The sequence below is a fragment of the Pseudophryne corroboree genome, chromosome 5, assembly GCF_028390025.1.
Source record: "Pseudophryne corroboree isolate aPseCor3 chromosome 5, aPseCor3.hap2, whole genome shotgun sequence".
Classification (NCBI taxonomy): domain Eukaryota; kingdom Metazoa; phylum Chordata; class Amphibia; order Anura; family Myobatrachidae; genus Pseudophryne; species Pseudophryne corroboree.
This window is the reverse complement of record NC_086448.1, coordinates 785,443,043-785,471,029: the sequence shown is the minus strand read 5'-3', so window position 1 is coordinate 785,471,029 and position 27,987 is coordinate 785,443,043. Positions and strand designations below refer to the sequence as shown.

General features: G+C 45.3%; 1 long non-coding RNA gene across 1 annotated transcript in view; it reads right to left on the bottom strand.

The window, feature by feature from the left end:
* LOC134928535 (uncharacterized) overlaps nucleotides 1-14,619 on the bottom strand; it is a 411,940-nt gene extending 397,321 nt beyond the window's left edge. Inside the window, exon 1 of the long non-coding RNA XR_010177944.1 lies at nucleotides 14,334-14,619. This is a non-coding gene — a long non-coding RNA (uncharacterized LOC134928535). The remainder of the gene's footprint in view (nucleotides 1-14,333) is intronic.
* Between the last annotated feature and the right edge of the window lie 13,368 nt (nucleotides 14,620-27,987).

The following is a 27,987-nucleotide window of genomic DNA, read 5'->3' as shown; positions in this document are numbered from 1 at the left end:
ATAAAAATGATTGCAATAATATAAAGCAGATGCTTAAGTTATAAATATCTTCTTCATATTATTCTAATAATTTTTATAGTCAAAACTATCTTGTGCCTACACACTTACCAATACTCCGCACAATGGGGGTCATTCAGATCTGATCGCTAGGGTGCGTTTTTTGCATCCCTGCGATCAGGTAGTCGCCGCCTACAGGGGAGGGGGAATTCGCATGTGTAGGAGAGCTGCACAAACAGCAGTTTATGCAGTCTCTGCACAGCCCAGGACTTACTCAGCCACTGCGATGTTCAGGGCTGGAGCTGACGTCACGAATCCTCCCACAAAATGCCTGGTCCCTCCTGCGCTTTTCCGGACACTCCCTAGAAACGGTCAGTTGCCACCCACAAATGGCCTCTTCCTGTCAGTCTTCTAGCGATCGCTGGTGCAATCAGATTTTTCGCATCATCCCATAGTTGCCTGGTGCTCCCCGTCGCTGCAGACTGTCGCGTCTGCGCATTACAGTGCATATGCATGCGCAGTTCAGACCTGATCGCCCGCTGTGCGAAAACGCACAGCAGCTATCAGGTCTGAATTGGCCCCTATATGTCTGGCAGCAGACCCATCTGGGTAAACCATTTGAGTATGCCCGACAACTTGTGACATCATAGTCAATGGATTCTGCGGCCGACCTATTGCACAGTTGGCGGGTTAACTGTGAACATAGGTTGTGATTATATGATTGACAGTTCTAGACGGTCAATAGGTCGACACCAGATTGTGAACAGTCAGTATGTCGACAGGGTAAAAAAAGTTGACAAGGTCAAAGGTCAACAGTTAAATGGTCGGCACAGGTTTAGGTCAACAGGGTTGAAATGCTGAAAGTCTTTTTTTTTTATAAATTCTTTTTTTGGGAAAGGAACAATTGCACTGCATGAATATACAATGTTACAATGAAATAATCAAGATGCAATGTTCACATCGAATAAGAGAGAATAAAGAACAAAAGGACGTAACAAACTTATCACATTGCCTGTCATGTTTCCTTTAAAATACCACAATTGTATATTAAGTACGAACAAATAAACACCAAAGATTAAACATATTAAACAGTACAAAATGGCCCAATCGTAACATAAGGGTTAGAAGATAAGACAAGGGAAGACACAAAAGGGGGGAAGGTCTGGGTGAAGGGGGGTAAGGTAAGAATTAGCCATCAAGTAGTAGAATAATTAAAGGTCTATGCATCTGTCAAGGGAGACGATCAACAGTTCAAGCTTAAAGTGTACACCACCTTACGTTTGGTTTGGGGTGGGGAATGCAATATACATAAGTGATGATTTAAATTCCATCCATCTAAACCATGTGGCAACATAATCAGAATGTGTCTCTATAGCTGTGTAAAGTACATCATCCATATACATTTGAAAATCTATTCGCTGGCACTATTCCCAGATCATAGGGGGCGTCACAGATCTCCAGTGCACTGATACAATGGCCCTAGCTGCATTGCATAAGTGCTTGAGAAGTGATTTCTTATAACTAGACAGAGGTATACTATAGTGTGACAGTAGCCAGAAATCCGGGCCCTCTGGAACCTGGTAGCCTACAATTTCAGTCGACAATTCTATCATTTTAGTCCAGAAGGGAATTATTAGCGGGCAATGCCACAAGATATGAATTAAGAGTGCCTCTGTCTGTGCCGCAATGCCAACGTAGGGGGGAGACAGACAGATAAAATTTATGTAGTATCTGTACCATATTGTTAGTAGCTCATACTGAGTTTTGGTGGAGTTTTTTGTGTTATCTTTACCCTAACCCTAGACCTAACTATCGCCCCTAGTGCCTAACCCTCCCCCTGGTGCCAAGCCATAATTGTACCTTTCCGCAGCCTAACCCTAACCCTTCGCAAAGTGCCTAACCCTAACTGTCCCCTTCAGCAACCGAACCCTAACCCTCCCTAAAGTGCCTAACCCTAACTGTCCCCTTCAGCAGCCTAACCCTAACCCTCCCTAAAGTGCCTAACCCTAACTGTCCCCTTCAGCAACCGAACCCTAACCCTCCCTAAAGTGCCTAACCCTAACTGTCCCCTTCAGCAACCGAACCCTAACCCTCCCAAAAGTGCCTAACCCTGAAAACTGTGTTGTCCTTTTTTTACATGTCGACCTTTTGACTTTGTTGACCTTTTGACCCTTTCAGCTTAAGTCCATGTCAACCATTTAACTGTCAATATTTTGAGCATGTTGACTTATATACCGCTGACCATCTGGTGTCAACCTAATGACTATCTATCTATATACTGTCTATCCTCCATCTGGAGACTATACCCATATATCGGCATGATATATTGGGCATCAGCTGTGCTGTGCGGCTGACCTGATATGACTGTGAACGACGCCGGTCACAGACATATTGTTTGCAGGGGTGTAACTGGAATTTTGTGGGCCTCATAGCAAAATCTTTGTAGGGTCCTCCACCCCGACTTCCAGCCTTTGTCACAACAATGCCCCTTAGGGGCAGGATGACAGAGGAGTGAGAGGGTAAGAGGGTGCCAGTGGGAGAGAGAGAGAAAAGTGAGAGAGGGCATAAACAGACAGATGAACAGACAGAGCACCAAATGGCGGTATAGAGGGACAGACAGGAGGTGATATAGATGGACGGACAGGGGCATGGGCGGACAGACAGACAGAGCACCATATGGGGACACAGACGGTCAGGCAGACGGACAGGGCGGGGCATAGATGGATGAGAGGGGGCACAGATGGACAGACTTGGGCGGACCCTCTAACTATACAAGGTGCAGGGGATGCAGCTTTTATGGGGCTTGGAAATTTGGGGGGCCCCAAAGGCAATCCCACTGCACCCTCTAAAATTTATTAATTTTTCTTTATTTTTTTATTTTTATTTACTGCTGCCGCAACGAGTTCGGGGGCCTGGCAATGTACTCACTGTTAGGGAGGAGGGAGTGTAGTCAGTACTTTGTGGGCCCCATAGCAACATTTTGGAGGGGCCCATCACAATGCTTCTAGAGAGACAACTTCCCTGCAGCAGTTGTTAATTTTATGCCCTATAATAGTGTCCTAGTTCATTTTCTGAACCATAGCAGAGCCTTATTTAATGTTATGCCCCATAGCAGTGTCCTCATTTCTTTTATGAATCGCAGAAGTGTTTAAGTTCACCCTATGTCACATTTCAGAGATGCCAGTACACATTATGCCGCACAGAGCCCCCAATTCACATTATTATATATAGTGCTCCCCGGTTCATATTATATAACATTAAAATGCCCTCCAGTTCATTTTATGCCATACTACAATCAGGGGCGTCAGAACGTTTTTAGGTTGGGGGGGGCAAGATATAATCTCATTTTGGCGCCCCTAAATTGCTGAATCGCTAAAGGCCAGATCCACATAAAATACATTGAGAAGGCCAGATCCACACTAAATTCCCACACCCAGAAAAGCATACAATTTTTTGGCTGCCTCATGTACAGATGTAACCACGCTCATCATCACGACATGGATGGCGTGGCTAGTATTCCCGCATCTATGGCATGCACGCCATAGACTTCAATGGTGCAATCACCAGCTGTGACTAGTGGCAGCACGGCGTACGCTGCAGCTTGCCGCGATGCATATGCCCATGCATATGTATCGTGGCAACATCTGTAATTAGAGACCAGAATGTCTGATTGTATGATGTCACTTCAGCTCTCCCATGTCCCTCTAGTTTCCCACCATGTGCCCCATGTAGCAGGGAGAGTAGATCAAACATTAGCAGTGACCAGTGCAGTGCTGGCGCTGAGGTGACTGATTGTAGTGGCCGTGGGAGTTACAGGGAGGACGAGGGTAGGGATGCTGAGAGGGAGTTACAGGGAGGGTGAGGGCAGGGATGTTGAGGTGGAGTTACAGGGAGGGTGAGGGCAGGGATGCTGAGGGGGACTTACAGGGAGGGTGAGGGCAGGGATGCTGACAGGGAGCTAGATGGAGTGTGAGGAGCACTGAGGGGGGAATTACAGGGAGGGTGAGGGAAGGGGCACTGGGGGGGGGGGGGGGGGGGGAGTTACAGGTAGGGTGAGGGTGAGGCCAGGAACGCTGACAGGGGAGTTAGAGGGAGGGAAAAATTGGTGGTTGCTCCCAGCGCACTACCCAACAGGAATAAAATATAGTACTCAGTTTTGGTAAATTCAAAGAGGTTTATTACTTGACAAATATTACTTAAAAACAGCTGTGATGATATAGCATGTGCCCGTTCTACTGGAATGGCCATGGGGGGCTATGGAAGTGATAATAAGAATTTACTTACCGATAATTCTATTTCTCGGAGTCCGTAGTGGATGCTGGGGTTCCTGAAAGGACCATGGGGATAGCGGCTCCGCAGGAGACAGGGCACAAAAAGTAAAGCTTTAGGATCAGGTGGTGTGCACTGGCTCCTCCCCCTATGACCCTCCTCCAAGCCTCAGTTAGGATACTGTGCCCGGACGAGCGTACACAATAAGGAAGGATTTTGAATCCCGGGTAAGACTCATACCAGCCACACCAATCACACTGTACAACCTGTGATCTGAACCCAGTTAACAGTATGATAACAGCTGAGCCTCTGAAAAGATGGCTCACAACAATAATAACCCGATTTTTGTAACTATGTACAAGTATTGCAGATAATCCGCACTTGGGATGGGCGCCCAGCATCCACTACGGACTCCGAGAAATAGAATTATCGGTAAGTAAATTCTTATTTTCTCTATCGTCCTAGTGGATGCTGGGGTTCCTGAAAGGACCATGGGGATTATACCAAAGCTCCCAAACGGGCGGGAGAGTGCGGATGACTCTGCAGCACCGAATGAGAGAACTCCAGGTCCTCCTTAGCCAGGGTATCAAATTTGTAGGATTGTACAAACGTGTTTGCCCCTGACTAAGTAGCCGCTCGGCAAAGTTGTAAAGCCGAGACCCCTCGGGCAGCCGCCCAAGATGAGCCCACCTTCCTTGTGGAATGGGCATTTACATATTTTGGCTGTGGCAGGCCTGCCACAGAATGTGCAAGCTGAATTGTATTACACATCCAACTAGCAATAGTCTGCTTAGAAGCAAGAGCACCCAGTTTGTTGGGTGCATACAGGATAACAGCAAGTCAGTTTTCCTGACTCCAGCCGTCCTGGAACCTATATTTTCAGGGCCCTGACAACATCTAGCCACTTGGAGTCCTCCAAGTCCCTAGTAGGCGCAAGGCACCACAATAAGCTGGTTCAGGTGAAACACTGACACCACCTTAGGGAGAGAACTGGGGACGAGTCCGCAGCTCTGCCCTGTCCGAATGGACAAACAGATATGGGCTTTTTTGAGAAAAAAAACACCAATTTGACACTCGCCTGGCCCAGGCCAGGGCCAAGAGCATGGTCACTTTTCATGTGAGATGCTTCAAATCCACAGATTTGACTGGTTTTAAACCAATGTGATTTGAGGAATCCCAGAACTACGTTGAGATCCCACAGTGCCACTGAAGGCACAAAAAGGGGGTTGTATATGCAATACTCCCTTGACAAACTTCTGGACTTCAGGAACTGAAGCCAATTCTTTCTGGAAGAAAATCGACAGGGCCGAAATTTGAACCTTAATGGACCCCAATTTGAGGCCCATAGACACTCCTGTTTGCAGGAAATGCAGGAATCGACCGAGTTGAAATTTCTTCGTGGGGCCTTCCTGGCCTCACACCACGCAACATATTTTCGCCACATGTGGTGATAATGTTGTGCGGTCACCTCCTTCCTGGCTTTGACCAGGGTAGGAATGACCTCTTCCGGAATGCCTTTTTCCCTTAGGATCCGGCGTTCCACCGCCATGCCGTCAAACGCAGCTGCGGTAAGTCTTGGAACAGACATGGTACTTGCTGAAGCAAGTCCCTTCTTAGCGGCAGAGGCCATAAGTCCTCTGTGAGCATCTCTTGAAGTTCCGGGTACCAAGTCCTTCTTGGCCAATCCGGAGCCATGAGTATAGTTCTTACTCCTCTACGTCTTATAATTCTCAGTACCTTAGGTATGAGAAGCAGAGGAGGGAACACATACACCGACTGGTACACCCACGGTGTTACCAGAACGTCCACAGCTATTGCCTGAGGGTCTCTTGACCTGGCGCAATACCTGTCCCGTTTTTTTGTTCAGACGGGACGCCATCATGTCCACCTTTGGTATTTCCCAACGGTTCACAATCATGTGGAAAAACTTCCCGATGAAGTTTCCACTCTCCCGGGTGGAGGTCGTGCCTGCTGAGGAAGTCTGCTTCCCAGTTTCCATTCCCGGAATGAAACACTGCTGACAGTGCTATCACATGATTTTCCGCCCAGCGAAAAGTCCTTGCAGTTTTTGCCATTGCCCTCCTGCTTCTTGTGCCGCCCTGTCTGTTTACGTGGGCGACTGCCGTGATGTTTTTCCCACTGGATCAATACCGGCTGACCTTGAAGCAGAGGTCTTGCTAAGCTTAGAGCATTATAAAATTACCCTTAGCTCCAGTATATTTATGTGGAGAAAAGTCTCCAGACTTGATCACACTCCCTGGAAATTTTTTCCTTGTGTGACTGCTTCCCAGCCTCTCGGGCTGGCCTCCGTGGTCACCAGCATCCAATCCTGAATGCCGAATCTGCGGCCCTCTAGAAGATGAGCACTCTGTAACCACCACAGGAGAGACACCCTTGTCCTTGGATATAGGGTTATCCGCTGATGCATCTGAAGATGCGATCCGGACCATTTGTCCAGCAGATCCCACTGAAAAGTTCTTGCGTGAAATCTGCCGAATGGAATTGCTTCGTAGGAAGCCACCATTTTTACCAGGACCCTTGTGCAATGATGCACTGACACTTTTCCTGGTTTTAGGAGGTTCCTGACTAGCTCGGATAACTCCCTGGCTTTCTCTTCCGGGAGAAACACCTTTTTCTGGACTGTGTCCAGAATCATCCCTAGGCACAGCAGACGTGTCGTCGGGATCAGCTGCGATTTTGGAATATTTAGAATCCACCCGTGCTGTTGTAGCAGTATCCGAGATAGTGCTACTCCGACCTCCAACTGTTCCCTGGACTTTGCCCTTATCAGGAGATCGTCCAAGTAAGGGATAATTAAGACGCCTTTTCTTCGAAGAAGAATCATCATTTCGGCCATTACCTTGGTAAAGACCCGGGGTGCCGTGGACAATCCAAACGGCAGCGTCTGAAACTGATAGTGACAGTTCTGTACCACGAACCTGAAGTACCCTTAGTGAGAAGGGCAAATTTGGGACATGGAGGTAAGCATCCCTGATGTCCCGGGACACTATATAGTCCCCTTCTTCCTGGTTCGTTATCACTGCTCTGAGTGACTCCATCTTGATTTGAACCTTTGTAAGTGTTCAAATTTTTTTTTTTTTATTTAAAATAGGTCTCACCTAGCCTTCTGGCTTCAGTACCACAATATAGTGTGGAATAATACCCCTTTCCTTGTTGTAGGAGGGGTAATTTGATTATCACCTGCTGGGAATACAGCTTGTGAATTGTTTCCCATACTGCCTCCTTGTCGGAGGGAGACCTTGGTAAAGCAGACTTCAGGAGCCTGCGAGGGGGAAACGTCTCGACATTCCAATCTGTACCCCTGGGATACTACTTGTAGGATCCAGGGGTCCTGTACGGTCCCAGCGTCATGCTGAGAGCTAGCTTGGCAGAAGCGGTGGAAGGCTTCTGTTCCTGGGAATGGGCTGCCTGCTGCAGTCTTCTTCCCTTTCCTCTATCCCTGGGCAGATATGACTCTTATAGGGACGAAAGGACTGAGGCTGAAAAGACGGTGTCTTTTTCTGCAGAGATGTGACTTAGGGTAAAAACGGTGGATTTTCCAGCAGTTGCCGTGGCCACCAGGTCCGATGGACCGACCCCAAATAACTCCTCTTCCATTATACGGCAATACACCTTTGTGCCGTATGGAATCTGCATCACCTGACCACTGTCGTGTCCATAAACATCTTCTGGCAGATATGGACATCGCACTTACTCTTGATGCCAGAGTGCAAATATCCCTCTGTGCATCTCGTATATATAGAAATGCATCCTTTAAATGCTCTATAGTCAATAAAATACTGTCCCTGTCAAGGGTATCAATATTTTTAGTCAGGGAATCCGACCAAGCCACCCCAGCTCTGCACATCCAGGCTGAGGCGATCGCTGGTCGCAGTATAACACCAGTATGTGTGTATATACTTTTTATGATATTTTCCAGCCTCCTGTCAGCTGGCTCCTTGAGGACGGCCCTATCTATAGACGGTACCGCCACTTGTTTTGATAAGCGTGTGAGCGCCTTATCCACCCTAAGGGGTGTTTCCCACCGCGCCCTAACTTCTGGCGGGAAAGGGTATACCGCCAATAATTTTCTATCGGGGGGAACCCACGCATCATCACACACTTCATTTAATTTATCTGATTCAGGAAAAACTACAGGTAGTTTTTTCACATCCCACATAATACCCTCTTTTGTGGTACTTGTAGTATCAGAAATATGTAACACCTCCTTCATTGCCCTTAACAAGTAACGTGTGGCCCTAAAGGGAAATACGTTTGTTTCTTCACCGTCGACACTGAAATCAGTGTCCGTGTCTGTGTCTGTCGACCGACTGAGGTAAAAGGACGTTTTAACGCCCCTGACGGTGTTTGAGACGCCTGGACAGGTACCAATTTGTTTGCCAGCCGTCTCATGTCGCCAACCGACCTTGCAGCGTGTTGACATTATCACGTAATTCCATAAATAAGCCATCCATTCCGGTGTCGACTCCCTAGAGAGTGACATCACCATTACAGGCAATTTGCTCCGCCTCCTCACCAACATCGTCCTCATACATGTCGACACACACGTACCGACATATAGCACACACACACAGGGAATGCTCTGATAGAGGACAGGACCCCACTAGCCCCTTGGGGAGACAGAGGGAGAGTTTGCCAGCACACACCAAAGCGCTATATTTTACAGGGATAGCCTTATAATAAGTGCTCCCTTATAGCTGCTTTTATAAAATCACAATTTCGCCAAATTTTGCCCCCCCTCTCTTGATTTAACCCTGTTTCTGTAGTGCAGTGCAGGGGAGAGCCTGGGAGCCTTCCTGACCAGCGGAACTGTGTGAGGAAATGGCGCTGTGTGCTGAGGAGATAGGCCCCGCCCCCTTTTCGGCGGGCTCGTCTCCCGCTTAAAAATGGATTCTGGCAGGGGTTAAATATCTCCATATAGCCCCGGAGGCTATATGTGAGGTATTTTTTTGCCAAAAAAAGGATTTTCATTGCTGCCCAGGGCGCCCCCACCCAGCGCCCTGCACCCTCAGTGACTGCCGTGTGAAGTGTGCTGAGAGCAATGGCGCACAGCTGCAGTGCTGTGCGCTACCTTAAGAAGACTGAGGAGTCTTCTGCCGCCGATTCTGGACCTTCTTCTCTTTTCAGCATCTGCAAGGGGGCCGGCGGCGAGGCTCCGGTGACCATCCAGGCTGTACCTGTGATCGTCCCTCTGGAGCTAATGTCCAGTAGCCAAAGAAGCCAATCCATCCTGCACGCAGGTGAGTTCACTTCTTCTCCCCTAAGTCCCTCGATGCAGTGATCCTGTTGCCAGCAGGACTCACTGTAAAATAAAAAACCTAAGCTAAACTTTTCTAAGCAGCTCTTTAGGAGAGCCACCTAGATTGCACCCTTCTCGGCCGGGCACAAAAACCTAACTGAGGCTTGGAGGAGGGTCATAGGGGGAGGAGCCAGTGCACACCACCTGATCCTAAAGCTTTACTTTTTGTGCCCTGTCTCCTGCGGAGCCGCTATCCCCATGGTCCTTTCAGGAACCCCAGCATCCACTAGGACGATAGAGAAATATGAATGGGTGGTTCCTATATAAGTATATAGGGAATAGGAATTATAGTGTACAATCCTAGTACCGGTACACTTCACAAACAAACATATATTGTCAGAGACAAAGACAGAACACAAACATATACAAACAACCTACGTGAATGGCAGTGTGAAGCGCTATGCTGCGTCTTACTCTCATCTGCCGTAGTAATAGGTAAAGCTTTACTGAACCGCTTAGGTGATGTCCCTAGATTACCCAATGTGTGGGATTAGCCCATGTATAAACTGCGTCCTTAATTAGGCAAAAGTCCCGTGTGGCAATTGGTATGATGTGTGGGTATATTACTCGTATAGCTGCTCCGTATACAGTGAGGTGGGGATGAATTCCTTACCTCCTCCGTGGTGCGTGGTGCGTTCCGAATGCCCGGATGTCCCTTGATGGTGATCGTCCTTTTCTGGGGGAAATGGTGATGTCTGCCGGCAGACTTCCTCACAGCGCGCCGTGAACGTCTAGCGGAACGTCTGACCAGATCGCACGCTGCAACTTTTTGCTGCCCGTGCGATCAAGTAGACACCGCCTATGAGGGAGTGGATTTTTGCATACAAGGCTGCGATCGCTTGAGCAGCCCTGCTATGCAAGAAAAGTTTTGTGCAGAACTAAACTAGGGTAAGACTTACTTACCCTGTGCGATCACTTCAGCGTTGCAGGTTCCGGAATTGACGTCAGACATCCGCCTTCCAAACGCCTCGACACACCTGCGTTCAGATCTCCACGTCCCGAAAACGGTGAGTTGATGGATCCGCCTTCCTCCTGTCAATCTTCTTGTGGTCACCGCTGCAACAGCTTTCTTTGTTGGAGGCGTCGCTGCGCAGTTCCGACCCGATCGCACGGCTGCGAAGAAGCTCAGCGTGCGATTGGGACGGAATGACCGCCATCGTCTGTAAGTTCATAGGATATTGCTAATATAAAGAGATCCTTAAATGTCCATAAAATGAGTTTCGCAATTCATAAGGTGAATTCCCGTTTCCACAAGTTTCCACAACAGGAAAAGAAAGACCAGCAGTGCAGATAACTAAAAGGTAATTGGACAAATTTAATGTACATAGCACTCACATTTCATCTATTATACACAAGCATGTAAAAAACACCCGACTGGCGATGGTTCATCTCAGAACCCAACTGGACCTAATGGTAATCGGTAGGAAAAGAAAGTGCCCGGACACTCCAGCAACCCAAACGTGGTATCCAAGCTCAGGGTAGTATAACTCAGTTAGTCAGTGTTAGAAGCCACTCACGAAAAAGTTTTAACCAAGGTTAAAATCAGGCGCAAATTGGGATAATGTGCTAATTTAGCTGCTGCTATAAGAACAGGATTAGTCAGTCCTGTAAATATGGGAACAAAAAAAGAAGTAGAGGATAGCAGCGCTTCAATGAAGAATTTGATACAAATATGTATGGGAAATTTTCTAACAGAGCTAACGAAGATGAATGGATTGAGGGTAAAAAAGCTACTCACGCTTAATGCGTTTCAAACCTTGCGGTTCTTCCTCAGAAGCGTCTGGTGGCTAGTGACATTGATCGAGGTTTTATACCTTTTCTAATGAGGAGCAGGTGCTCACGCTTAAAACATTATAAAGTGTTAAGCAATGCAGAATGTCCGATCGCCTCTGGTGTCTGAATGCGCTTTGCGTTCCAGCATGCATTCCACCTATGTGCGTATAACCGGAAGTCAAGTCTTTACATTGGTATGATAAGGAACCTGGAAAGACTTAACTTCCGGTTATGCGCACATAGGTGGAATGCACGCTGGAACACAAAGCACATTCAGACACTGGAGCCAATTACCTTGAGATATCTGCAATGCTGGTCTTTCTTTCTCTTTTATGAGAATCACTATATGTTGTGGAAATGTGAATTCACCTTATGAATTGCAGAACATAAGAGATTGAAGGATCTCTCTATGGGGGTCATTCCGAGTTGATCGCTCGCTAGCTGTTTTTAGCAGCCGTGCAAACGCATACTCGCTGCCCACGGGGGAGTGTATTTTCGCTATGCAAGTGTGCGATCGCATGTGCAGCCGAGCGCAGCAAAAACATTTTATGCAGTTTCTGAGTAGGTCTGAACTTACTCAGCTGCTGCGATCACTTCAACCTGTCTGGTGCCGGAATTGACGTCAGACACCCGCCCGGCAAACGCCTGTACACGGCTGCTTTTAACAACCACTCCCAGAAAACGGTCATTTGCCACCCACAAACGCCCTCTTCCTGTCAATCTCCTTGCAATCGGCTGTGCGAATGGATTCTTCGTTAAATCCATCGCTCAGCAACGATCCGCTTTGTACCCGTACAAAGCACCTATTCATTGCGGTGCATACGCATGTGCAGTAGTGACCTGAACGCTGCGCTGCGATCAGGTCGGAATGACCCCCTATATTGGCAACATCCTATGAACTTACAGACAATATGAGGAAATTACAACATATTTACAAGGGTGATTACATGTTTTTTCTATGCATTTTAATAAGTGAGAACGTGTGGTAAGAGATGATTGCGCTATTTTCTATTACTCCTTTTTTTCTATTGGTTAATTGTTGTTGGAACCAAGGTGAAGGTTCCGTGGAATAGAAAGATGCTGCATTAGATTTCTGTTACATATGCGCAGTGACCCAGTTTCTTTTGTTCATTAGCAATCCGTAATATGACCACCCTCCCTCCCCAGCACGCATTAATATGATACTACCCCCCTCCCCAGCACACATTAATTAACACTACCCCCGTCCCCAGCACACATTAATATGACACTACCCCTTCCCCAACACGCATTAATATGACACTACCCCCTCCCAAACACAAATTTATATGACACTACCCCCCCCTCCCTTGCACACATTAATATGACACTACCCCCCTCCCCAGCATGCATTAATATCACACTACCCCGCTTCCCAGCACACATTATTATGACACCCCCTCCCCTCCCCAGCACACATTATTATGACACCCCCTCCCCAGCACACATTATTATGATACCCCCCCTTCCCAGCACACATCAATATGACACCTCCTTTCCCAGCATGCATTAATATGACACTACCCCCCCAGCACGCATTATTAAAACACCCCCCCACTCCCCAGCACACATTATTATGACACCCCCCCCTCCCCAGCACACATTATTGTGACACCCCCTTTCCCCAGCACACATTATTATGACACCCCCCTCCCCAGCACACATTATTATGACACCCCTTTCCCCAGCATACATTATTATGACACCCCTTTCCCCAGCACACATTATTATGACACCCCCTTTCCCCAGCACACATTATTATGACACCCCCCTCCCCAGCACACATTATTATGACACCCCCTTTCCCCAGCACACATTATTATGACACCCCCCTCCCCAGCACACATTATTATGACACCCCTTTCCCCAGCACACATTATTATGACACCCCCTTTCCCCAGCACACATTATTATGACCCCCCTCCCCAGCACACATTATTATGACACCCCCTTTCCCCAGCACACATTATTATGACACCCCCCTCCCCAGCACACATTATTATGACACCCCCTTTCCCCAGCACACATTATTATGACACCCCCTTTCCCCAGCACACATTATTATGACACCCCCTTTCCCCAGCACACATTATTATGACCCCCCTCCCCAGCACACATTATTATGACACCCCCTTTCCCCAGCACACATTATTATGACACCCCCCTCCCCAGCACACATTATTATGACACCCCCTTTCCCCAGCACACATTATTATGACACCCCCTTTCCCCAGCACACATTATTATGACACCCCCTTTCCCCAGCACACATTATTATGACCCCCCTCCCCAGCACACATTATTATGACACCCCCTTTCCCCAGCACACATTATTATGACACCCCCCTCCCCAGCACACATTATTATGACACCCCCTTTCCCCAGCACACATTATTATGACACCCCCCTCCCCAGCACACATTATTATGACACCACCTTTCCCCAGCACACATTATTATGACCCCCCCTTTCCCCAGCACACATTATTATGACCCCCCTCCCCGGCACACATTATTATGACACCCCCTTTCCCCAGCACACATTATTATGACACCCCCCTCCCCAGCACACATTATTATGACACCCCCCTCCCCAGCACACATTATTATGACACCCCCCTCCCCAGCACACATTATTATGACCCCCCTCCCCAGCACACATTATTATGACACCCCCTTTCCCCAGCACACATTATTATGACCCCCCTCCCCAGCACACATTATTATGACACCCCCTTTCCCCAGCACACATTATTATGACCCCCCTCCCCAGCACACATTATTATGACCCCCCTCCCCTCAGCACACAATATGACACCCCTCCCCCTGCACACATTATAACACCCCTCCCCCCAGCACACATTATTATGACACCCCCCTCCCCTCAACACACATTAATGTGATAGTTTCTCTCCTCCCCCCTCTCCCCTTAATTATATGAGGCAGCACTACAGTACCTGAGCCTCTGCAGAGTCTTCGTCCCTCTGTGTGGCTGGCTGCTCCTCTTCCTGTGGCTGCTGGCTCCTCCAGTCAGTGCACATCACATGACTTCCTGTCTGTGCATTGCTGTCCCATACGTAAAGGAGGGGTGAGTGATGCTGAAGATGCTGTGTCTTCAGTGGGGAGGGAGGACTGGAGGGGCGACACTGCTGCCTGTTTTGACTAGTGCAGCGGGGAGGAGCGTGGGGGGAGACCATAGTGTGAAGAGCTTCTGCTCATGCTGCCTGTCAGTGTGACAGGCGGAGCTCCGGCAGCAACACTGCACAGTGCATATCAGCAAGGTAGCAGAGCAGGGAGAGCCCCTCCCTGCTTTGCAGACCTTGCGGGGCGGGTAGCGCTGGGACTGATTAGACGTTCACTGCACGGAGCGGAGGATGTAATGTGCGGTCTTTCACCTGACCGCACATCGCTCCTCCGCTCCTCCTGTAAATGATCGGCGCCTCTCTATGTTTGGGGGGGGGCGAGCTGCCCCCTTGCCCCCCCAGTTCCGACGCCTCTGACTACAATGAGCAGGTCCAGGGACATACCTAGATATATTGCAGGCCCCAAGGAAAAAGTTTGAAAGGACCCCTACGTACCACCCAAAGGTGAAAGATGTATATAACACATGTAACTGTGACAGGGAAGGTGGCCCCTCTCAGCTCTGGCCCCATAGCAGCTGCACTGCCTGCACCTATGGTAGCTACACCCTGTATATAACACAGGTGACTGTGACAGGGAAGGTGGCCCCTCTCAGCTCTGGGCCCCATAGCAGCTGCACTCCCTGAACCTATGGTAGCTACGCCCTGTATATAACACAGGTGACGGTGACAGGGAAGGTGGCCCCTCTCAGCTCTGGGCCCCATAGCAGCTGCACCCCCTGCACCTATGGTAGCTATGCCCTTGTATATAACACATGTAACTGTGACAGGGAAGGTGGCCCCTCTCAGCTCTGGGCCCGTCAGCTGCACTGCCTGCACCTATGGTAGATACACCCCTGTATATAACACATGTAACTGTGACAGGGAAGGTGGCCCCTCTCAGCTCTGGCCCCATAGCAGCTGCACTGCCTGCACCTATGGTAGCTACACCCTGTATATAACACAGGTGACTGTGACAGGGAAAGTGGCCCCTCTCAGCTCTGGGCCCCATAGCAGCTGCACTGCCTGAACCTATGGTAGCTACGCCCTGTAGATAACACATGTAACTGTGACAGGGATGGTGGCCCCTCTCAGCTCTGGGCCCCATAGCAGCTGCACTCCCTGCACCTATGGTAGCTACACCCTGTATATAACACAGGTGACTGTGACAGGGAAGGTGGCCCCTCTCAGCTCTGGGCCCCATAGCAGCTGCACCCCCTGCACCTATGGTAGCTATGCCCTTGTATATAACACATGTAACTGTGACAGGGAAGGTGGCCCCTCTCAGCTCTGGGCCCCATAGCAGCTGCACTGCCTGCATCTATGGTAACTACGCCCTTGTATATAACACATGTAACTGTGACTGGGAAGGTGGCCCCTCTCAGCTCTGGGCCCCATAGCAGCTGCACTGCCTGCACCTATGGTAACTACGCCCTTGCATATAACACATGCAACTGTGACAGGGAAGGTGGCCCCTCTCAGCTCTGGGCCCCATAGCAGCTGCACTGCCTGCACCTATGGTAACTACGCCCTTGTATATAACACATGTAACTGTGACAGGGAAGGTGGCCCCTCTCAGCTCTGGGCCCATAGCAGCTGCACTCCCTGCACCTATGGTAGATACATCCTGTATATAACACATGTAACTGTGACAGGGATGGTGAGCCCTCTCAGCTCCGGGCCCCATATCAGCTGCACTCCCTGCACCTATGGAAGCTACACCCCTGTATATACACATGTAACTGACAGGGAAGGTGGCCCCTCTCAGCTCTGGGCCCCATAGCAGTTGCACCTATGGTAGCTACACCCCTGTATCCTGTATATAACACATGTAACTGTGACAGGGAAGGTGGCCCCTCTCAGCTCTGGTCCCCATAGCAGCTGCTCCCCCTGCACCTATGGTAGCTACACCCTTGCTGATACCCTAAAATGTGAACAGAAGAAATTATTCATATTTTGAACGGGGGCAATCATTACTATTGTTTTGAAAGGAGGTAATGAGCATTAGTATTTTGAGGGTACTACACAATTTTTCCAATACAGAGAAACGACTCTGAATTGTAATCAGGCGCAATATAAACCAATTACAATTGCTGATCAATCCTTTATGCTGCTCCTACTGGATAACCTAGAGTATTATCCTTACAACATAAAATAAACTTTTGTTCAATACTAATTTTAGTATAAACTTAGGAGCGCAACAAAAATAAATTCATATATTTATTGAATCAATTAAAATTCCTGATGTAAATCATCAAATAAAAAATCAGTATAAAAATAGGCAATTTGCCACAACAATACAGTGTAATGTCTTAATAATCACATGAACATAATATACAAACAACATTCAAAACTCTATATTAGAGTAATTATGTCCACCAATTCTATTTGACTCTGCGCTATAGTCCACCTCCAAATGTAGATCTTAATTTCTCTTGACTTTAGAGAAAGAAGTAAAGTTACCAGTAGTGACCTGATCCGGTGTTGATAATGAGGTAGAAGGCCTTATGTTATATTGCAACGTTGCTAATATTTTAATTGCATCGATTATACTCACAGTTCCGCAATATTGCAGGTTAATGTATTGGCACCACCAATAGCAAAGGATTGTTCAAGCTTCCAATATCGTGCCAGGTAGCCCACCACTCGTAGTCGGCTGTGGATATGATCCCTGATGCTGGATTCTGCACTTTATGGGATGGATTTTCTTTATACTGGCCGTGACAAGCAGCTCGCCCTGAATCGCTGCTAGTAAATGTAGCCGCAGGTCCCGGTATTCAAATGCTCAGTGGTTAGTGCAGTGCAATTTATTGTAGGATTCCGCTCACCGTGGGTCGCCACTTGCAGACGAAACCACAGGTGTCGGTGATTCGATGAAGCGGCTCGGAGTGGAGACAGATGCACTATCCGGACGCTCTCCTCAGCCGCAGCGAGCGGCTCGTTGTCGGTCACTACCGATGACCGGACTTCAGGTCTCAACAGATGGCCGTATTATTCAGCTCACCATGGGTCGTCGCTTGCAGACGAAACTCCAGGTGCCGGTGGTCAGATGGAGCAGCTCAGAGTGGAGATAAATGCACTGTCCGGACACTCTCCTCAGCCGCAGCAAGCGGCTTGCTGTAAGTCACTGTCAATGCCCGGACCGCAAGTCTCGACACCCTCGTATTGCAGCACAGGTGGAAGGTAGAAGATTAACAAACCACCTGTTTGTAGATGGTCATCTAGGAGGGAGAGCGCAGTTCAATAAAATGGTGATAAGATTTTTCAAATAAGACAGATCCACTGCATAAACCTTGACGCGTTTCTCCGCTGTCCTATTATAGCGGTTTCCTCAGAAGGTATAGGAAGTATAATCGATGCAATTAAAATATTAGCAACGTTGCAATATAACATAAGGCCTTCTACCTCATTATCAACACCGGATCTGGTCACTACTGGTAACTTTACTTCTTTCTCTAAAGTCAAGAGAAATTAAGATCTACATTTGGAGGTGGACTATAGCGCAGAGTCAAATAGAATTGGTGGACATAATTACTCTAATATAGAGTTTTGAATGTTGTTTGTATATTATATTCATGTGATTATTAAGACATTACACTGTATTGTTGTGGCAAATTGCCTATTTTTATACTGATTTTTTATTTGATGATTTACATCAGGAATTTTAATTGATTCAATAAATATATGAATTTATTTTTGTTGCGCTCCTAAGTTTATACTAAAATTACTATTGAACAAAAGTTTATTTTGTATTTTGAGAGTAGCTGCCAGGAAGAAGAGGCATGAGGTGGGATAATGTGAGCTTAGAAAGTGCAGTTCTGACGTGTATTTATGATGGTATGATTAACCCTTTACTGATCACTTATTTTATTTAGATTAGTTAAATCTGTTTGAAACAGTCTATCCTATAGACCATCTATAGTGTTAATTATTAATACTGTATTCCATACACTATCAAGTGTTTAAAATGACTAATGTGCACATATATGTTCTAGGGTCAGCACTGTTTCTTCTACTGCTCCTTCAGACTCTTGCACTTTGGGCCTAATTCAGACCTGATCGCAGCAGCAAAATTGTTCTCTTTAGGGCAAAACGATGAAGGTCATTCAGACCTGAACGTAGATGTGCTAAATTCAGCACATCTACGATCATTTAATCTGACATGCGGGGGGACACCCAGCACAGGACTAGTCCGCCCCGTATGTCAGGCCCCCTCCCCCCCCCCCCCCCCCCCGCACAGGTGCAAAAGCATTGCACAGCGGCAATGCTTTTGCACCTGGCGAGTAGCTCCCTGTCAATCAGACAGAGGCGATCGCAGCCCAGAGATGCTGTTGGCATCTCACTGGACTCCTGGGGGGCACATGCGCAGTGCGTCCACTGAACGAGCGCACTCCACATAGGGATTCAGACTGCGATTACTGCAGTGGCAGCGATCCAGTCTGAATTAGGCCCCATGTATACTGCAGGTGGGGCAGATATAACATGTGCAGAGAGAGTTAGATTTGGGTGGGGGGTGTTCAACCGGAAATCTAAATTGCAGTGTAAAAATAAAGCAGCCAGTATTTACCCTGCACAGAAACAAAATAACTCACCCAAATCCAACTCTCTCTGCACATGTTACATCTGCCCCACCTGCAGTGCTCATGGTTTTGCCCATTAGAGAACAATTTTGCTGCTGCGATCAGGTCTGAATTGTGGGGGTCATTCAGACCTGATCACTGCTGTGCATTTTCGCACAGCTGGCGTTCAGATCCAAACTGAGCATGCGTATGCACCGCAATGCACAGGCGCAATGGACAGCTGCAAATTGGATCGCCGCTCAGCGATGGGTTTGTGCAAAGGATCCATTCGCACGGGTGTTCACAAGGACATTGACAAGAAGAGGGAGTTTGTGGGTGGTAACTGACCATTTTTAGGGAGTGTTTGGAAAAATGCAGGTGTGTCCAAGCGTTTTGTCGAAGTCAAAAATATTACATAGAAAGAACATACAGACTCCACACATATAACTCGCTATGCTTGCAAATACTTGCAGCAAACACTGCAATATATGGTAACATACGCATTTACATGGACATGCCACAGAGATGGATTCAACACATATTTCATACAGCACATAATTCTAATAATATCAAGCGCCAGATATCATAATGATTTAAAATTATATAATGGAGTAATGTCATGTATGTGTATTATTGGAACGAAGCAAGATAGACCTGTCATATTTTGTATTAAAGCAACCAGATTAATGTGTATATCAAGGTGATACTTGTTATTAAGTTGTATGACATTGCAACAAGTAGTTATGATTAAATGTATGAAAGCTAAAATCACTCTTATTAGAACAATAGACATTTCCAAACAGTTGGTGGACAGGAAACTCAGGCCAGCCCTTTGGATGTCTTCAAGGCTGAACCTGGTTAGCATACGAACAGACTAGTGACTCATCATGAATGAGAAAGTTCCCTCCCTTAGATTAGATGTGTGGACTCCCCCAAAATAGATAACACATTACAGAGACACACATGAGGGAGTTGCTGTTTTGTCCCAGACGATGATGGAGGTGCTGCCAGACCAGTTCCTGTATTTATTTACAGAGAGAGAGAGAGTGATATGGAGGGAAGACCTTTATATGAGAAAGATATGGTGATGTATTATGCTGGCCTGTAACTGTATGTATTTTGTATTAACTGCTTACTGTATAAATTGTAACCATGTAACTATATGTATACTGTGCATTGTGATATATTGAATACATATCCTTTTAATAACAAATATATACATCAATGAGCTTTGGAACTCAGATAATGTGTGGGTGTATTGTTTTCTCTTATGGGATGCAGTGTTTTGCGATGTATAGCGCACATTCATGGCACATGGTAATAAGATGTGCAGGCGTCTACAATATATATTAGAGCGGGCATTTTAAATATTTGTTAGAAAGCAATTTGGTATTTACAGATGAGGGCTCGTCCACGATATCACGGTCTTAATGGTGCGCTGTACATTACAAACGCGGCTGTGATTGACCAGCTACCGATGGACGCATTGCGATGCTGATGAATAACATCCATGTGTATTGTTGTGTTATCAGTAAGCCGATGATATGAAAATTCAAGGGACAATGTGTTTCTCATAATATTTAAAATGCTAAAATTTATTTTTATTGTTGCAAAACAAAGTTCAAATAAGTCATATTGTGTTTGATTCAGATTGGATTGTTTATCTGTTAAGTAGATTTAAATGTACATTTAAAAGTTGCTGCATAGCCTTGATATAGTTTTTTTTTTTAAACTCAGGCCTAAAGCACTTTAACTTCTGGTGCTTGTATAATTTGTGATTTCTTTGTGACAGAGGAAGCCGCATGGTCTGTCCTCCATTTTGGACTAACCACATGGCCTGTCCACCATCTTGTGTAAACCTCATGGATGTGGAAGGGGGAGGAGCAGTGGCCATTTTAGGAAGGTCATTTTCTAAATAGCTGATTTTCAGTCTGCTCAGAACAATCAGTTTCCTTTGTCACATTCATAGCACCATTTATGAGTTACCAATGCATTTATTTAACCCATGCCATAGTCAATTACAAATAGTTTCAATTGGGCCTAGTGAGAGTAAATGGTGAGATAAGTGTTTTGTTTTTGGTTTTTTTCCTTCTTGTCTGTGCGTAATTACCATTACATCAAGTGGGGGGTTGCACACAGATAGAAAAAGGAAAGAAAGAGTTTTTTTTTGTTTTGTTTTTTTGTTTTTTTCTTCCAAGACTTGTAGAATCTGCTTACTAGGGAGGATAGCCATTGAAATGCAAATTAGCCTGTGTAACGACTTTTTTTTTAGCAATGAAAAGCAAATAGCTTTGATATGCAAATAAGAGGTAAGGTGTCTCATAAAAGGCCAGTGAATGATACATATATATATTTTTATAATTATGTGTATATTTATATCAGTGTATGTTCTGCAAGATAGCTATCCAACTGAATCATATCATTTAAATTATAGATTATTGCAGTCATTATAGATCTGTGTGAAATCGGATACATTTGTTGCTATATAGGTAAATTTGAAATAACAGTATTTAAGGAAGTAAGTGTAAAGACACAAACGCAGTTCTGGCCTGGTTGTTAAGGTTTATACAGAAAAAAACTGGGTGTTGGGTTAAGTGAGCGATTATAGTTAGTATTGCTCACATTTATAGAAACTGTGTGGTAGAGCGCTCGTAGTATAAAAGGCACGCTGGTCGCATGATTACGCAAGGTTGCATAGGAATACGGACGCTGAGTACAAAGCACATGATATTTGTTCAATTAAGGTGGGATAGTAGACATTTAATACAATAGCACATAACTATCCGATTTCAAAAGCAGGTTACGCTAAAATTTAGTTTAAAAACTGTAAGCACCTCTGGAATAAAGCTATTGACCTAAAGGGAGTAAAACTATTTTCTGTACAGAAAAACAAGGTGTATTTGGGTGAGTGAAAGCGGAGTGAGTGGAACTGAATCCAGGAACTAGGTGGTCTAGGTGATATTCTGGAGTGGTAACACTGGGTTAGTAGAGGCCCGGTGGGGTAGGGTTCGCTACTTTGCATGATTAGAACTAGGTGGTCTAGGTGATCTGAAGTGGTCTAGGTGTCCCATACAACTAGGTGATTTCTAGGTGTTTCAGGTGGTCTACAGCAATCCTAGGGCATATAGATAACTAGTATATATAGGCTGTGAGATTGCATCACATGTCCGTGTGTTCTGCACAGCACAACGTGATACCATTGTGTCATATGCGCTGTGGAAAAGCATACGCAGACGTGATTGTATAGACAAAGGGGTTTTTCTTTGATAACGTCGGAAAATCTCCCTGGTGGGCTTCCACTGGAAAGGGTGAACAATAGTTATCTAATTTCTCTGTTTTTCACCCTACAAAAAATTCCAGTAGAAAGATACTGAAAAGGAATTTTTCGCTGCCTCTCTCAGGAAAATATTCCAACAGAACCTCCACCGAGAGAAATCACGGTGCTTTAAGGTCTGATAGGAGCCCTAAGTTGGGTACATCGCCTTCGCTATCGACAGTGTATGGTAGTACCTGCCAATGTGGGCGAGAGTGGGTGAAAGCGCTCAGAGAACTTTCACCATCGGTTTATATTGAGTATTTTGGTGTTTGTGGGAAAAGGCCCACAAATATGGGAGCCAGTTGCTCAAGTGAGAGACGTTTGTGCAGGGTTCAGACTGAACTTATTATGTTGAAGTTATTATGTGTGGGAAATATGGTCCACACGCAGAGACTTTCTGGTTCTGAATGGTTACATACGACTGCGGAAGATAGGGCATCATTCCCTAGGGTGGGCAGCTTTGAGCCAGAGGTACTGCAGAACGTAAAGATTAAAATATGTCTGATTAAATCCAGGAAACAAAGGGTCATACATACAAATTGTTTAAACCTGTGGCAGCAAGAGGGGTTGGTGAGTTTGATCCTAAGGTATTGCAGGTGGTATGTCTAACCAAAAGTCATATAAGACAAGAATGGAAATATAAGAAGTGTTTAAACTTGTAGCAACAATAAACAAGTAGGAAGAAAAAGAGAAAGCAAGTACACTGCTATATGTAGATGTGGAAGCAGTTACGGCCAGCATACAAACTATAGAAAATAATAAAAATATGAAAAATATGACTGTAACCTATATATGTACTAATGAATGTTGAAGTTTATTTAGGAGGAGAAGGTGACCTGATTGTTTTCAGCCATTTCTCATGCACTCAGAGGAGTATCCAACCGGTAAAAGAAGAGCAGTAGCCTGCGGGGGAAGTGGCTGAGACCAGTGGAACTGGTAAGTATGGTATCATTCGTGTACATATATAGTAAAACCCAAAAATAAAAATAAAAATAAAGAAAGTAACGTCAGAAATGGAGAAAAACCTGTCCGCACATTAGTATTTGCCAGTAGGAAAGCGGACAGAGACAAGGTAACCCCAGGGTATTTCTTTCAGTTACCATATAAGAAGTATTCATTCCTAGTAATGCCCCTAGTCAAGCTCGGAAATGTTTGTTGGACCATGTACAGACCCTTAATACGGGATGAGAAGGATTGAATGAATACTTCGCATGACCTAGAAGCTTGTTAAACTTTTTTTTTTGTCTTTTGCAGTAATAGAAAACTCTCCATCTGGATAAGATCACTGGTAAACACTAATTCGGCAAATGGGAGGTGGCTGTCTCTGTGCTAATGGACGGGCTCAATAAGGCATTGAGGGTTTGGGTGCAGACTTCTTTGCCAAATTGAAAAGAGGTCTCAGTAGCTAATCTTAAAGAGTGTGCTATTGAACATCACAAGAATAGAGCTAGGCGCAGAGAACAACAGGAGCAGAGGTTGAGGACGGTAAGTATACTGGCACATACAGGAAAGACCCATCAGTCCAAACCCCAGATCCCTAATGGTCAATAATATGTTACACTTGCAGGAAGGAAGGGCATTTTGCCAGAGATTGTAGGAGTAGTAGGACACATAGTCAATATAGACCCCCTAGACAGAAAACACAAGCCACATTATTAAACACATAGACGGGACCAAGGGACATATAGTAAGGAATCATAAGCCATATAGAAAACACAGATTCGCTAATGGGAAGAACAAAATAAATGCAACATTACCCTTTGACAAAACTTGCTGGGGTTAAGATGGGGCCTCTAAACTTTTGCTTCTTTTTCCTAGCAGAAATGGCCCCTGATTAACTTAACATGAGCTTTGTTAGATATGATATACATATAATGTGCTCCCGCTCAGGAAGTACAAAGTATGTTAGACACCCACGAAGACTAATGTTACATTTCACTGTTCTAGATGCATGTCCATCACAGGTAGTGGAAATTATCTCACAGATACCGGGTTCCCTATAAACTTAGGATGGACAGGACACTGGATTGATGGCTGGGATAGTCCCAATAGCGATACGACAAACACAGAATTTTTTGTAAGGGGAGTAGACCAAGTAGAGAATCAATTCCCCGTAGTGCCCAATCCAGTTGTCAAATTTTTTTATAAAATCTTGTCCACCTCTGCAAACTCATCTGTCACCAACCTCTATTCTGTTTCTCCACAGTTTCCTCTTCATCTTTTGCGTTCACACAGGGGGGGTACAATACATGGACCCAATTACAGTTCAAACTCCACATGCCTAGGTCCTTCAGAATTTCTGCCCAAACCCAGTATATCCCAACAGCATGATAACACCAGTATTACTGCAGTGTGCCTTGTCATGCACAAAGGGTGGAGGAAGGATGAGAATACTGGTGAAGGGAAATTTTGTATTGACACTGATATGCCTGTTGTTGAATGGCAAACCAGACATTTTCTTTTTCATTTTCTCCTTCTTTCTCTCCTCTAGAGATGTTTTTTTTCTTTTTCTTTTTTTGAGTTATGCTCATGGTACTCTACATTGCAAACACACAACGACTTCGTACAGTTAACACCCTTTAGGAATTATTGTTATGTATTGGTGTGCACTGAAGTTTTCTCAAACTGGGTAGAGGCCTTTCCTGCCGCCACGGATGCTGCTGTGTTTACCGCAAAGAAAAATTGCGCAGAAATTTGAGTGTAGATAATGGTACCCCTAGAAGTAGGAGCAAAGCTTGAAATTGTACTATTGTGATCATAGATACTGCATAGATACTAGTATTATGTAGCATCGGAACCACTGCCAGATCTTCACTTAACGAATCACCCTCTTCGAAATTTGTTTTTGTTTTGGTATTTGTGTTTTTGTTTTTGGAAGACAACCTCATGTCATGATTGATCCGCACAATGATCAGAAATACACCAATCAGGTGACAGTACAGTACTTTATCGAGATGAGCCAGCATTTGAGAACTTGACAAAAGAACTTGAAACTGTTGATTGCTGGTATGCCAAATACTAACTGTCTTGATTGTGAACCAAGAGACTGTGTGATTGTTCTTACGCTCAGGTTGCCTAATAGACAGGTGGGAAGGACCGTACCAAGTTTTGTTGACAGCACTATCCCAGTGAAAGTAGCAGAGAGAGAGACTTGGGTCCACGATTCCCATTGCAGGAAAGTCGGTAGTCCGGAAGGAACTCGTAAATGGAGTGAGATCGCAAAAGTATCACCAGAGACTCTGTTCCGTGAAGACTGAGAGGTGGCACTGTTGAACACTACCTGAGCGTACTAAAGGATTGCAGAAAGACCAGTCATTGTAATTGATTTGTTATGAACAAAAGTTGTTTTGTTCTATTTCTCTTTTCTCTCTTTCCCGCTGACAAACATTTTTTTCAGGACATTCTATTTTTGCAAGGTTTTTTTTATGAGGAGTCTAGTGTGGGACTGGAACTGGTTCTGGAGGAAGAAGTGATTTCCTTATAGGATCCCAGGATTAGCCGATCAGTTTGTTAAAGCCAGAGAAAAATCAAGTAGTTATGGAGTTCGGAGGTAATCAGGAACAATCAGAAAACGGCTATTCCACACATTGCAGATAAAGAGCTCATTAATATATGTGGAAGAAAGGTTTATGAGTGGCTCTCCCCGAACTCCGAAGGTTTATGTTATTTAGGAAGGACACTACTTATAACCCTTGTTCAATTATTAAATAGACCTAGCATACGTTCCAGAAATGGAAACAATGTTCAGAAAAGGATAGGAATATGTTGATCATGAAAATTTTATATGTCACTTTCACGATTTGTTTGTGTCTTCTTCATCTACCCAGCAGAACCTCAATCGAATCCAAATATCAGTGTACAAAGACGTAGGTACATGTATGTGTGGAATGTTCATTCAAATCAGACATTATAGGCCAAAGCACTATCCCAGCATACTCTATAGGTTGAATGTTGTCCCACACCCAACCAGAGGTCCCGTGACCACCGAGTGCATATAGAGGATGTCTCGTCCTCATCCATGTCTTCCCCAAATATGGTCAAACATCTGATTTGTGAAATGAATATATACTTGTGTCTAGGTCACCGATTATTGGCCCTCATTCCGAGTCGTTCGCTCGTTCTTTTTTTTCGCATCGCAGTGAAAATCAGCTTAGAGCGCATGCGCAATGTTCGCACTGCGACTGCGCTAAGTAATTCTGCTATGTAGAAAGTATTTTTACTCACGGCTTTTTGTTCGCACCGGCGAACGTAGTGTGATTGACAGGAAATGGGTGTTACTGGGCGGAAACACAGCGTTTTATGGGCGTGTGGCTGAAAACGCTACCGTTTCCGGAAAAAACGCAGGAGTGGCCGGAGAAACGGGGGAGTGTCTGGGCGAACGCTGGGAGTGTTTGTGACGTCAAACCAGGAACGACAAGCACTGAACTGATCGCACAGGCAGAGTAAGTCTGGAGCTACTCTAAAACTGCTAAGTTTTTTTTGTTCGCAATATTGCGTAAACTTCGTTCGCACTTTTAAGATGCTAAGATACACTCCCAGTAGGCGTAGACTAAGCGTGTGTAACTCTGCTAAATTCGCCTTGCGACCGATCAACTCGGAATGAGGGCCATTGTCTGAAATATTTTTTTTTATGTTAATAATTGATGCCAGTTATTGTTTACTGCCAAAGGGTGGACTGTCGAAGTCAAAAATATTACATAGAAAGAACATACAGACTCCACACATATAACTCGCTATGCTTGCAAATACTCACAGCGAACACTACAATATATGGTAACATACGCATTTACACGGACATGCCACAGAGACGGATTCGACACATATTTCATACAGCACATAATTATAATAATATCAAGTGCCAGACATCATAATGATTTAAAATTATATAATGGAGTAATGTCATGTATGTGTATTATTGGAACGAAGCAAGATAGACCTGTCATAGTTGGTATTAAAGCAACCAGATTAATGTGTATATCAAGGTGATACTTGTTATTAAGTTGTAGGACATTGCAACAAGTAGTTATGATTAAATGTATGAAAGCTAAAATCACTCTTATTAGAACAATAAACATTTCCAAACAGTTGGTGGACAGGAAACTCATGCCATCCCTTTGGATGTCTTCAAGGCTTAACCTGGTTAGCATATGAACAGACTAGTGACTCATCATGAATGAGAAAGTTCCCTACCTTAGACTAGATGTGTGGACTCCCCCAAACTAGATAACACATTACAGAAACACACAGGAGGGAGTTGCTGTTTTGTCCCAGACGATGATGGAGGTGCTGCCAGACCAGTTCCTGTATTTATTTACAGAGAGAGAGAGTGATATGGAGGGAAGACCTTTATATGAGAAAGATATGTTGATGTATTATGCTGGCCTGTAACTGTATGTATTTTGTATTAACTGCTTACTGTATAAATTGTAACCATGTAACTATATGTATACTGTGCATTGTGATATATTGAATACATATCCTTTTAATAACAAATATATACATCAATGAGCTTTGGAACTCAGATAATGTGTGGGTGTAATGTTTTCTCTTATGGGATGCAGTGTTTTGCGATGTATAGCGCACATTCATGGCACATGGTAATAAGATGTGCAGGCGT